The following is a 14,576-nucleotide window of genomic DNA, read 5'->3' on the forward strand; positions in this document are numbered from 1 at the left end:
TGTAGTTTAGGAGATATTGGCAGATTTAGCCATTTTGGGGGGTATGAAAATTTATGAAAAGTTCAATTCCACCAAGATTTCTCTATGTTCCCGAGGGCCTACAGTTACAACTCTGCTACCAGATAGTAACAATTCAAAAGTTACATCGAATGAGCCTATCGGCGTATTCCTGGCTATTGTAGTTTAGGAGATATTGGCAGATTTAGCCATTTTGGGGGGTATGAAAATTTATGAAAAGTTCAATTCCACCAAGATTTCTCTATGTTCCCGAGGGCCTACAGTTACAACTCTGCTACCAGATTGTAGTAATTGAAAAGTTACATCGAATGAGCCTATCGGCGTATTCCTGGCTATTGTAGTTTAGGAGATATTGGCAGATTTAGCCATTTTTGGGGGTATGAAAATTTATGAAAAGTTCAATTCCACCAAGATTTCTCTATGTTCCCGATGGCCTACAGTTACAACTCTGCTACCAGATTGTAGTAATTCAAAAGTTACATCGAATGAGCCTATCGGCGTATTCCTGGCTATTGTAGTTTAGGAGATATTGGCAGATTTAGCCATTTTGGGGGGTATGGAAATTTATGAAAAGTTCAATTCCACCAAGATTTCTCTATGTTCTCGAGGGCCTACAGTTACAACTCTGCTACCAAATTGTAGCAATTCAAAAGTTACATCGAATGAGCCTATCGGCGTATTCCTGGCTATTGTAGTTTAGGAGATATTGGCAGATTTAGCCATTTTGGGGGGTATGGAAATTTATGAAAAGTTCAATTCCACCAAGATTTCTCTATGTTCCCGAGGGCCTACAGTTACAACTCTGCTACCAGATTGTAGCAATTCAAAAGTTACATCGAATGAGCCTATCGGCGTATTCCTGGCTATTGTAGTTTAGGAGATATTGGCAGATTTAGCCATTTTGGGGGGTATGAAAATTTATGAAAGGTTCAATTCCACCAAGATATCTCTATGTTCCCGAGGGCCTACAGTAATAACTGTGCTACCAGATTGTAGCAATTCAAAAGTTACATCGAAGGAGCCTATCGGCGTATTCCTGGCTATTGTAGTTTAGGAGATATTGGCAGAATTAGCCATTTTGGGGGGTATGAAAATTTATGAAAAGTTCAATTCCACCAAGATTTCTCGATGTTCCCGAGGGCCTACAGTTACAACTTTGCTACCAGATTGTAGCAATTCAAAAGTTACATCGAATGAGCCTATCGGCGTATTCCTGGCTATTGTAGTTTAGGAGATATTGGCAGATTTAGCCATTTTGGGGGGTATGAAAATTTATGAAAAGTTCAATTCCACCAAGATTTCTCTATGTTCCCGAGGGCCTACAGTTACAACTCTGCTACCAGATTGTAGCAATTCAAAAGTTACATCGAATGAGCCTATCGGCGTATTCCTGGCTATTGTAGTTTAGGAGATATTGGCAGATTTAGCCATTTTGGGGGGTATGAAAATTTATGAAAAGTTCAATTCCACCAAGATTTCTCTATGTTCCCGAGGGCCTACAGTTACAACTCTGCTACCAGATTGTAGCAATTGAAAAGTTACATCGAATGAGCCTATCGGCGTATTCCTGGCTATTGTAGTTTAGGAGATATTGGCAGATTTAGCCATTTTGGGGGGTATGAAAATTTATGAAAAGTTCAATTCCACCAAGATTTCTCTATGTTCCCGAGGGCCTACAGTTACAACTCTGATACCAGATTGTAGCAATTCAAAAGTTAGATCGAATGAGCCTATCGGCGTATTCCTGGCTATTTTAGTTTAGGAGATATTGGCAGATTTAGCCATTTTGGGGGATATGCAAATTTATGAAAAGTTCAAATCCACCAAGATTTCTCTATGTTCCCGAGGGCCTACAGTTACAACTCTGCTACCAAATTGTAGCAATTCAAAAGTTACATCGAATGAGCCTATTGGCGTATTCCTGGCTATTGTAGTTTAGGAGATATTGGCAGATTTAGACATTTTGGGGGGTATGAAAATTTATGAAAAGTTCAATTCCACCAAGATTTCTCTATGTTCCCGAGGGCCTACAGTTACAACTCTGCTACCAGATTGTAGCAATTCAAAAGTTACATCGAATGAGCCTATCGGCGTATTCCTGGCTATTGTAGTTTAGGAGATATTGGCAGATTTAGCCATTTTGGGGGGTATGAAAATTTATGAAAAGTTCAATTCCACCAAGATTTCTCTATGTTCCCGAGGGCCTACAGTTACAACTCTTCTACCAGATTGTAACAATTCAAAAGTTACATCGAATGAGCCTATCGGCGTATTCCTGGCTATTGTAGTTTAGGAGATATTGGCAGATTTAGCCATTTTTGGGGGTATGAAAATTCATGAAAAGTTCAATTCCACCAAGATTTCTCTATGTTCCCGAGGGCCTACAGTTACAACTCTGCTACCAGATTGTAGCAATTCAAAAGTTACATCGAATGAGCCTATCGGCGTATTCCTGGCTATTGTAGTTTAGGAGATATTGGCAGATTTAGCCATTTTGGGGGGTATGAAAATTTATGAAAAGTTCAATTCCACCAAGATTTCTCTATGTTCCCGAGGGCCTACAGTTACAACTCTGCTACCAGATTGTAGCAATTCAAAAGTTACATCGAATGAGCCTATCGGCGTATTCCTGGCTATTGTAGTTTGGGAGATATTGGCAGATTTAGCCATTTTGGGGGGTATGAAAATTAATGAAAAGTTCAATTCCACCAAGATTTCTCCATGTTCCCGAGGGCCTACAGTTACAACTCTGCTACCAGATTGTAGCAATTCAAAAGTTACATCGAATGAGCCTATCGGCGTATTCCTGGCTATTGTAGTTTAGGAGATATTGGTAGATTTAGCCATTTTGGGGGGTATGAAAATTTATGAAAAGTTCAATTCCACCAAGATTTCTCTATGTTCCCGATGCCTACAGTTACAACTCTGCTACCAGATTGTAGCAATTCAAAAGTTACATCGAATGAGCCTATCGGCGTATTCCTGGCTATTGTAGTTTAGGAGATATTGGCAGATTTAGCCATTTTGGAGGGTATGAAAATTTATGAAAAGTTCAATTCCACCAAGATTTCTCTATGTTCCCGAGGGCCTACAGTTACAACTCTGCTACCAGATTGTAACAATTCAAAAGTTACATCGAATGAGCCTGTCGGCGTTTTCCTGGCTATTGTAGTTTAGGAGATATTGGCAGATTTAGCCATTTTGGGGGGTATGAAAATTTATGAAAGGTTCAATTCCACCAAGATATCTCTATGTTCCCGAGGGCCTACAGTAACAACTCTGCTACCAGATTGTAGCAATTCAAAAGTTACATCGAATGAGCCTATCGGCGTATTCCTGGCTATTGTAGTTTAGGAGATATTGGCAGATTTAGCCATTTTGGGGGGTATGAAAATTTATGAAAAGTTCAATTCCACCAAGATTTCTCTATGTTCCCGAGGGCCTACAGTTACAACTCTGCTACCAGATTGTAGCAATTCAAAAGTTACATCGAATGAGCCTATCGGCGTATTCCTGGCTATTGTAGTTTAGGAGATATTGGCAGATTTAACCATTTTGGGGGGTATGAAAATTTATGAAAAGTTCAATTCCACCAAGATTTCTCGATGTTTCCGAGGGCCTACAGTTACAACTCTGCTACCAGATTGTAGCAATTCAAAAGTTACATCGAATGAGCCTATCGGCGTATTCCTGGCTATTGTAGTTTAGGAGATATTGGCAGATTTAGCCATTTTGGGGGGTATGAAAATTTATGAAAGGTTCAATTCCACCAAGATATCTCTATGTTCCCGAGGGCCTACAGTAACAACTCTGCTACCAGATTGTAGCAATTCAAAAGTTACATCGAAGGAGCCTATCGGCGTATTCCTGGCTATTGTAGTTTAGGAGATATTGGCAGAATTAGCCATTTTGGGGGGTATGAAAATTTATGAAAAGTTCAATTCCACCATGATTTCTCTATGTTCCCGAGGGCCTACAGTTACAACTCTGCTACCAGATTGTAGCAATTCAAAAGTTACATCGAATGAGCCTATCGGCGTATTCCTGGCTATTGTAGTTTAGGAGATATTGGCAGATTTAGCCATTTTGGGGGGTATGAAAATTTATGAAAGGTTCAATTCCACCAAGATATCTCTATGTTCCCGAGGGCCTACAGTAACAACTGTGCTACCAGATTGTAGCAATTCAAAAGTTACATCGAAGGAGCCTATCGGCGTATTCCTGGCTATTGTAGTTTAGGAGATATTGGCAGAATTAGCCATTTTGGGGGGTATGAAAATTTATGAAAAGTTCAATTCCACCAAGATTTCTCGATGTTCCCGAGGGCCTACAGTTACAACTCTGCTACCAGATTGTAGCAATTCAAAAGTTACATCGAATGAGCCTATCGGCGTATTCCTGGCTATTGTAGTTTAGGAGATATTGGCAGATTTAGCCATTTTGGGGGGTATGAAAATTTCTGAAAGGTTCAATTCCACCAAGATATCTCTATGTTCCCGATGGCCTACAGTAACAACTCTGCTACCAGATTGTAGCAATTCAAAAGTTACATCGAAGGAGCCTATCGGCGTATTCCTGGCTATTGTAGTTTAGGAGATATTGGCAGAATTGGCCATTTTGGGGGGTATGAAAATTTATGAAAAGTTCAATTCCACCAAGATTTCTCTATGTTCCCGTGGGCCTACAGTTACAACTCTGCTACCAGATTGTAGCAATTCAAAAGTTACATCGAATGAGCCTATCGGCGTATTCCTGGCTATTGTAGTTTAGGAGATATTGGCAGATTTAGCCATTTTGGGGGGTATGAAAATTTATGAAAAGTTCAATTCCACCAAGATTTCTCTATGTTCCCGAGGGCCTACAGTTACAACTCTTCTACCAGATTGTAACAATTCAAAAGTTACATCGAATGAGCCTATCGGCGTATTCCTGGCTATTGTAGTTTAGGAGATATTGGCAGATTTAGCCATTTTTGGGGGTATGAAAATTCATGAAAAGTTCAATTCCACCAAGATTTCTCTATGTTCCCGAGGGCCTACAGTTACAACTCTGCTACCAGATTGTAGCAATTCAAAAGTTACATCGAATGAGCCTATCGGCGTTTTCCTGGCTATTGTAGTTTAGGAGATATTGGCAGATTTAGCCATTTTGGGGGGTATGAAAATTTAGGAAAAGTTCAATTCCACCAAGATTTCTCTATGTTCCCGAGGGCCTACAGTTACAACTCTGCTACCAGATTGTAGCAATCCAAAAGTTACATCGAATGAGCCTATCGGCGTATTCCTGGCTATTGTAGTTTAGGAGATATTGGCAGATTTAGCCATTTTGGGGGGTATGCAAATTTATGAAAAGTTCAATTACACCAAGATTTCTCTATGTTCCCGAGGGCCTACAGTTACAACTCTGCTACCAAATTGCAGCAATTCAAAAGTTACATCGAATGAGCCTATCGGCGTATTCCTGGCTATTGTAGTTTAGGAGATATTGGCAGATTTAGCCATTTTGGGGGGTATGGAAATTTATGAAAAGTTCAATTCCACCAAGATTTCTCTATGTTCCCGAGGGCCTACAGTTACAACTCTGCTACCAGATTGTAGCAATTCAAAAGTTACATCGAATGAGCCTATCGGCGTATTCCTGGCTATTGTAGTTTAGGAGATATTGGCAGATTTAACCATTTTGGGGGGTATGAAAATTTATGAAAAGTTCAATTCCACCAAGATTTCTCGATGTTCCCGAGGGCCTACAGTTACAACTCTGCTACCAGATTGTAGCAGTTCAAAAGTTACATCGAATGAGCCTATCGGCGTATTCCTGGCTATTGTAGTTTAGGAGATATTGGCAGATTTAGCCATTTTGGGGGGTATGAAAATTTATGAAAGGTTCAATTCCACCAAGATATCTCTATGTTCCCGAGGGCCTACAGTAACAACTCTGCTACCAGATTGTAGCAATTCAAAAGTTACATCGAAGGAGCCTATCGGCGTATTCCTGGCTATTGTAGCTTAGGAGATATTGGCAGAATTAGCCATTTTGGGGGGTATGAAAATTTATGAAAAGTTCAATTCCACCAAGATTTCTCTATGTTCCCGAGGGCCTACAGTTACAACTCTGCTACCAGATTGTAGCAATTCAAAAGTTACATCGAATGAGCCTATCGGCGTATTCCTGGCTATTGTAGTTTAGGAGATATTGGCAGATTTAGCCATTTTGGGGGGTATGAAAATTTATGAAAAGTTCAATTCCACCAAGATTTCTCGATGTTTCCGAGGGCCTACAGTTACAACTCTGATACCAGATTGTAGCAATTCAAAAGTTACATCGAATGAGCCTATCGGCGTATTCCTGGCTATTGTAGTTTAGGAGATATTGGCAGATTTAGCCATTTTGGGGGGTATGAAAATTTATGAAAAGTTCAATTGCACCAAGATTTCTCTATGTTCCCGAGGGCCTACAGTTACAACTCTGCTACCAGATTGTAGCAATTCAAAAGTTACATCGAAGGAGCCTATCGGCGTATTCCTGGCTATTGTAGTTTAGGAGATATTGGCAGAATTAGCCATTTTGGGGGGTATGAAAATTTATGAAAAGTTCAATTCCACCAAGATTTCTCTATGTTCCCGAGGGCCTACAGTTACAACTCTGCTACCAGATTGTAGCAATTCAAAAGTTACATCGAAGGAGCCTATCGGCGTATTCCTGGCTATTGTAGTTTAGGAGATATTGGCAGATTTAGCCATTTTGGGGGGTATGAAAATTTATGAAAAGTTCAATTCCACCAAGATTTCTCTATGTTCCCGAGGGCCTACAGTTACAACTCTGCTACCAGATAGTAACAATTCAAAAGTTACATCGAATGAGCCTATCGGCGTATTCCTGGCTATTGTAGTTTAGGAGATATTGGCAGATTTAGCCATTTTGGGGGGTATGAAAATTTATAAAAAGTTCAATTCCACCAAGATTTCTCTATGTTCCCGAGGGCCTACAGTTACAACTCTGCTACCAGATTGTAGTAATTGAAAAGTTACATCGAATGAGCCTATCGGCGTATTCCTGGCTATTGTAGTTTAGGAGATATTGGCAGATTTAGCCATTTTTGGGGGTATGAAAATTTATGAAAAGTTCAATTCCACCAAGATTTCTCTATGTTCCCGATGGCCTACAGTTACAACTCTGCTACCAGATTGTAGTAATTCAAAAGTTACATCGAATGAGCCTATCGGCGTATTCCTGGCTATTGTAGTTTAGGAGATATTGGCAGATTTAGCCATTTTGGGGGGTATGGAAATTTATGAAAAGTTCAATTCCACCAAGATTTCTCTATGTTCCCGAGGGCCTACAGTTACAACTCTGCTACCAAATTGTAGCAATTCAAAAGTTACATCGAATGAGCCTATCGGCGTATTCCTGGCTATTGTAGTTTAGGAGATATTGGCAGATTTAGCCATTTTGGGGGGTATGGAAATTTATGAAAAGTTCAATTCCACCAAGATTTCTCTATGTTCCCGAGGGCCTACAGTTACAACTCTGCTACCAGATTGTAGCAATTCAAAAGTTACATCGAATGAGCCTATCGGCGTATTCCTGGCTATTGTAGTTTAGGAGATATTGGCAGATTTAACCATTTTGGGGGGTATGAAAATTTATGAAAAGTTCAATTCCACCAAGATTTCTCGATGTTCCCGATGGCCTACAGTTACAACTCTGCTACCAGATTGTAGCAGTTCAAAAGTTACATCGAATGAGCCTATCGGCGTATTCCTGGCTATTGTAGTTTAGGAGATATTGGCAGATTTAGCCATTTTGGGGGGTATGAAAATTTATGAAAGGTTCAATTCCACCAAGATATCTCTATGTTCCCGAGGGCCTACAGTTACAACTCTGCTACCAGATTGTAGCAATTCAAAAGTTACATCGAAGGAGCCTATCGGCGTATTCCTGGCTATTGTAGTTTAGGAGATATTGGCAGAATTAGCCATTTTAGGGGGTATGAAAATTTATGAAAAGTTCAATTCCACCAAGATTTCTCTATGTTCCCGAGGGCCTACAGTTACAACTCTGCTACCAGATTGTAGCAATTCAAAAGTTACATCGAATGAGCCTATCGGCGTATTCCTGGCTATTGTAGTTTAGGAGATATTGGCAGATTTAGCCATTTTGGGGGGTATGAAAATTTATGAAAGGTTCAATTCCACCAAGATATCTCTATGTTCCCGAGGGCCTACAGTAACAACTGTGCTACCAGATTGTAGCAATTCAAAAGTTACATCGAAGGAGCCTATCGGCGTATTCCTGGCTATTGTAGTTTAGGAGATATTGGCAGAATTAGCCATTTTGGGGGGTATGAAAATTTATAAAAAGTTCAATTCCACCAAGATTTCTCGATGTTCCCGAGGGCCTACAGTTACAACTCTGCTACCAGATTGTAGCAATTCAAAAGTTACATCGAATGAGCCTATCGGCGTATTCCTGGCTATTGTAGTTCAGGAGATATTGGCAGATTTAGCCATTTTGGGGGGTATGAAAATTTCTGAAAGGTTCAATTCCACCAAGATATCACTATGTTCCCGAGGGCCTACAGTAACAACTCTGCTACCAGATTGTAGCAATTCAAAAGTTACATCGAATGAGCCTATCGGCGTTTTCCTGGCTATTGTAGTTTAGGAGATATTGGCAGATTTAGCCATTTTGGGGGGTATGAAAATTTAGGAAAAGTTCAATTCCACCAAGATTTCTCTATGTTCCCGAGGGCCTACAGTTACAACTCTGCTACCAGATTGTAGCAATTCAAAAGTTACATCGAATGAGCCTATCGGCGTATTCCTGGCTATTGTAGTTTAGGAGATATTGGCAGATTTAGCCATTTTGGGGGGTATGCAAATTTATGAAAAGTTCAATTACACCAAGATTTCTCTATGTTCCCGAGGGCCTACAGTTACAACTCTGCTACCAAATTGTAGCAATTCAAAAGTTACATCGAATGAGCCTATCGGCGTATTCCTGGCTATTGTAGTTTAGGAGATATTGGCAGATTTAGCCATTTTGGGGGGTATGGAAATTTATGAAAAGTTCAATTCCACCAAGATTTCTCTATGTTCCCGAGGGCCTACAGTTACAACTCTGCTACCAGATTGTAGCAATTCAAAAGTTACATCGAATGAGCCTATCGGCATATTCCTGGCTATTGTAGTTTAGGAGATATTGGCAGATTTAGCCATTTTGGGGGGTATGAAAATTTATGAAAAGTTCAATTCCACCAAGATTTCTTCATGTTCCCGAGGGCCTACAGTTACAACTCTGCTACCAGATTGTAGCAATTCAAAAGTTACATCGAATGAGCCTATCGGCGTATTCCTGGCTATTGTAGTTTAGGAGATATTGGCAGATTTAGCCATTTTGGGGGGTATGAAAATTTATGAAAAGTTCAATTCCACCAAGATTTCTCGATGTTTCCGAGGGCCTACAGTTACAACTCTGATACCAGATTGTAGCAATTCAAAAGTTACATCGAATGAGCCTATCGGCGTATTCCTGGCTATTGTAGTTTAGGAGATATTGGCAGATTTAGCCATTTTGGGGGGTATGAAAATTTATAATAAGTTCAATTCCACCAAGATTTCTCTATGTTCCCGAGGGCCTACAGTTACAACTCTGCTACCAGATTGTAGCAATTCAAAAGTTACATCGAAGGAGCCTATCGGCGTATTCCTGGCTATTGTAGTTTAGGAGATATTGGCAGAATTAGCCATTTTGGGGGGTATGAAAATTTATGAAAAGTTCAATTCCACCAAGATTTCTCTATGTTCCCGAGGGCCTACAGTTACAACTCTGCTACCAGATTGTAGCAATTCAAAAGTTACATCGAAGGAGCCTATCGGCGTATTCCTGGCTATTGTAGTTTAGGAGATATTGGCAGATTTAGCCATTTTGGGGGGTATGAAAATTTATGAAAAGTTCAATTCCACCAAGATTTCTCTATGTTCCCGAGGGCCTACAGTTACAACTCTGCTACCAGATTGTAACAATTCAAAAGTTACATCGAATGAGCCTATCGGCGTATTCCTGGCTATTGTAGTTTAGGAGATATTGGCAGATTTAGCCATTTTGGGGGGTATGAAAATTTATGAAAAGTTCAATTCCACCAAGATTTCTCTATGTTCCCGAGGGCCTACAGTTACAACTCTGCTACCAGATTGTAGTAATTGAAAAGTTACATCGAATGAGCCTATCGGCGTATTCCTGGCTATTGTAGTTTAGGAGATATTGGCAGATTTAGCCATTTTGGGGGGTATGAAAATTTATGAAAAGTTCAATTCCACCAAGATTTCTCTATGTTCCCGAGGGCCTACAGTTACAACTCTGATACCAGATTGTAGCAATTCAAAAGTTACATCGAATGAGCCTATCGGCGTATTCCTGGCTATTGTAGTTTAGGAGATATTGGCAGATTTAGCCATTTTGGGGGGTATGCAAATTTATGAAAAGTTCAAATCCACCAAGATTTCTCTATGTTCCCGAGGGCCTACAGTTACAACTCTGCTACCAAATTGTAGCAATTCAAAAGTTACATCGAATGAGCCTATTGGCGTATTCCTGGCTATTGTAGTTTAGGAGATATTGGCAGATTTAGCCATTTTGGGGGGTATGAAAATTTATGAAAAGTTCAATTCCACCAAGATTTCTCTATGTTCCCGAGGGCCTACAGTTACAACTCTGCTACCAGATTGTAGCAATTCAAAAGTTACATCGAATGAGCCTATCGGCGTATTCCTGGCTATTGTAGTTTAGGAGATATTGGCAGATTTAGCCATTTTGGGGGGTATGAAAATTTATGAAAAGTTCAATTCCACCAAGATTTCTCTATGTTCCCGAGGGCCTACAGTTACAACTCTTCTACCAGATTGTAACAATTCAAAAGTTACATCGAATGAGCCTATCGGCGTATACCTGGCTATTGTAGTTTAGGAGATATTGGCAGATTTAGCCATTTTTGGGGGTATGAAAATTCATGAAAAGTTCAATTCCACCAAGATTTCTCTATGTTCCCGAGGGCCTACAGTTACAACTCTGCTACCAGATTGTAGCAATTCAAAAGTTACATCGAATGAGCCTATCGGCGTATTCCTGGCTATTGTAGTTTAGGAGATATTGGCAGATTTAGCCATTTTGGGGGGTATGAAAATTTAGGAAAAGTTCAATTCCACCAAGATTTCTCTATGTTCCCGAGGGCCTACAGTTACAACTCTGCTACCAGATTGTAGCAATTCAAAAGTTACATCGAATGAGCCTATCGGCGTATTCCTGGCTATTGTAGTTTAGGAGATATTGGCAGAATTAGCCATTTTGGGGGTATGAAAATTTATGAAAAGTTCAATTCCACCAAGATTTCTCTATGTTCCCGAGGGCCTACAGTTACAACTCTGCTACCAGATTGTAGCAATTCAAAAGTTACATCGAAGGATCCTATCGGCGTATTCCTGGCTATTGTAGTTTAGGAGATATTGGCAGATTTAGCCATTTTGGGGGGTATGAAAATTTATGAAAAGTTCAATTCCACCAAGATTTCTCAATGTTCCCGAGGGCCTACAGTTACAACTCTGCTACCAGATTGTAACAATTCAAAAGTTACATCGAATGAGCCTATCGGCGTATTCCTGGCTATTGTAGTTTAGGAGATATTGGCAGATTTAGCCATTTTGGGGGGTATGAAAATTTATGAAAAGTTCAATTCCACCAAGATTTCTCTATGTTCCCGAGGGCCTACAGTTACAACTCTGATACCAAATTGTAGCAATTCAAAAGTTACATCAAATGAGCCTATCGGCGTATTCCTGGCTATTGTAGTTTAGGAGATATTGGCAGGTTTAGCCATTTTGGGGGGTATGCAAATTTATGAAAAGTTCAAATCCACCAAGATTTCTCTATGTTCCCGAGGGCCTACAGTTACAACTCTGCTACCAAATTGTAGCAATTCAAAAGTTACATCGAATGAGCCTATTGGCGTATTCCTGGCTATTGTAGTTTAGGAGATATTGGCAGATTTAGCCATTTTGGGGGGTATGAAAATTTATGAAAAGTTCAATTCCACCAAGATTTCTCTATGTTCCCGAGGGCCTACAGTTACAACTCTGCTACCAGATTGTAGCAATTCAAAAGTTACATCGAATGAGCCTATCGGCATATTCCTGGCTATTGTAGTTTAGGAGATATTGGCAGATTTAGCCATTTTGGGGGGTATGAAAATTTATGAAAAGTTCAATTCCACCAAGATTTCTCCATGTTCCCGAGGGCCTACAGTTACAACTCTGCTACCAGATTGTAGCAATTCAAAAGTTACATCGAATGAGCCTATCGGCGTATTCCTGGCTATTGTAGTTTAGAAGATATTGGCAGATTTAGCCATTTTGGGGGGTATGAAAATTTATGAAAAGTTCAATTCCACGAAGATTTCTCTACGTTAACTGTAGGCCCTCGGGAATACAATAGCCAGGAATACACCGATAGGCTCATTCGATGTAACTTTTGAATTGCTACAATCTGGTAGCAGATTTGTAACTGTAGGCCCTCGGGAACATGGAGAAATCTTGGTGGAATTGAACTTTTCATAAATTTTCATACCCCCCAAAATGGCTAAATCTGCCAATATCTCCTAAACTACAATAGCCAGGAATACGCCGATAGGCTTATTGGATGTAACTTTTGAATTGCTACAATCTGATAGCAGAGTTGTAACTGTAGGCCCTCGGGAACATAGAGAAATCTTGGTGGAATTAAACTTTTCATAAATCTTCATACTCCCCAAAATGGCTAAATCTGCCAATATCTCCTAAACTACAATAGCCAGGAATACGCCGATAGGCTCATTCGATGTAACTTTTGAATTGCTACAATCTGGTTGCAGAGTTGTAACTGTAGGCCCTCGGGAACATAGAGAAATCTTTGTGGAATTGAACTTTTCATAAATTTTCATACTCCCCAAAATGGCTAAATCTGCCAATATCTCCTAAACTACGATAGCCAGGAATACGCCGATAGGCTCACTCGATGTAACTTTTGAATTGCTACAATCTGGTAGCAGAGTTGTAACTGTAGGCCCTCGGGAACATAGAGAAATCTTGGTGGAATTGAACTTTTCATAAATTTTCATACCCCCCAAAATGGCTAAATCTGCCAATATCTCCTAAACTACAATAGCCAGGAATACGCCGATAGGCTCATTCGATGTAACTTTTGAATTGCTACAATCTGGTAGCAGAGTTGTAACTGTAGGCCCTCGGGAACATAGAGAAATCTTGGTGGAATTGAACTTTTTATAAATTTTCATACCCCCAAAATGGCTAAATCTGCCAATATCTCCTACACTACAATAGCCAGGAATACGCCGATAGGCTCATTCGATGTAACTTTTGAATTGCTACAATCTGGTAGCAGAGTTGTAACTGTAGGCCCTCGGGAACATAGAGAAATCTTGGTGGAATTGAACTTTTCATAAATTTTCATACCCCCCAAAATGGCTAAATCTGCCAATATCTCCTAAACTACAATAGCCAGGAATACGCCGATAGGCTCATTCGATGTAACTTTTGAATTGCTACAATCTGGTAGCAGAGTTGTAACTGTAGGCCCTCGGGAACATAGAGAAATCTTGGTGGAATTGAACTTTTCATAAATTTTCATACCCCCCAAAATGGCTAAATCTGCCAATATCTCCTAAACTACAATAGCCAGGAATACGCCGATAGGCTCATTCGATGTAACTTTTGAATTGCTACAATCTGGTAGCAGAGTTGTAACTGTAGGCCCTCGGGAACATAGAGAAATCTTGGTGGAATTGAACTTTTCATAAATTTTCATACCCCCCAAAATGGCTAAATCTGCCAATATCTCCTAAACTACAATAGCCAGGAATACGCCGATAGGCTCATTCGATGTAACTTTTGAATTGCTACAATCTGGTAGCAGAGTTGTAACTGTAGGCCCTCGGGAACATAGAGAAATCTTGGTGGAATTGAACTTTTCATAAATTTTCATACCCCCCAAAATGGCTAAATCTGCCAATATCTCCTAAACTACAATAGCCAGGAATACGCCGATAGGCTCATTCGATGTAACTTTTGAATTGCTACAATCTGGTAGCAGAGTTGTAACTGTAGGCCCTCGGGAACATAGAGAAATCTTGGTGGAATTGAACTTTTCATTAATTTTCATACCCCCCAAAATGGCTAAATATGCCAATATCTCCTAAACCACAATAGCCAGGAATACGCCGATAGGCTCCTTCGATGTAACTTTTGAATTGCTACAATCTGGTAGCAGAGTTGTAACTGTAGGCTCTCGGGAACATAGAGAAATCTTGGTGGAATTGAACTTTTCATAAATTTTCATACCCCCCAAAATGGCTAAATCTGCCAATATCTCCTAAATTACAATAGCCAGGAAAACGCCGATAGGCTAATTCGATGTAACTTTTGAATTGCTACAATCTGCTAGCAGAGTTGTAACTGTAGGCCCTCGGGAACATAGAGAAATCTTGGTGGAATTGAACTTTTCATAAATTT

At 40.0% G+C, this 14,576-nt stretch overlaps 1 long non-coding RNA gene across 1 annotated transcript in view; it reads left to right on the forward strand.

Annotated features, from left to right (window-relative positions):
- Positions 1 to 992: 992 nt before the first annotated feature.
- The window catches only part of LOC145459873 (uncharacterized), a 329,624-nt gene continuing 316,040 nt past the window's right edge, over positions 993 to 14,576 (forward strand). The window contains exon 1 of the long non-coding RNA XR_013921581.1: positions 993 to 11,880. This is a non-coding gene — a long non-coding RNA (uncharacterized LOC145459873). The remainder of the gene's footprint in view (positions 11,881 to 14,576) is intronic.

Source organism: Botryllus schlosseri, unplaced genomic scaffold, assembly GCF_051294905.1.
Source record: "Botryllus schlosseri isolate E-star unplaced genomic scaffold, Bs_hap1 Bs20a, whole genome shotgun sequence".
In the NCBI taxonomy this organism is placed as follows: Eukaryota; Metazoa; Chordata; class Ascidiacea; order Stolidobranchia; family Styelidae; genus Botryllus; species Botryllus schlosseri.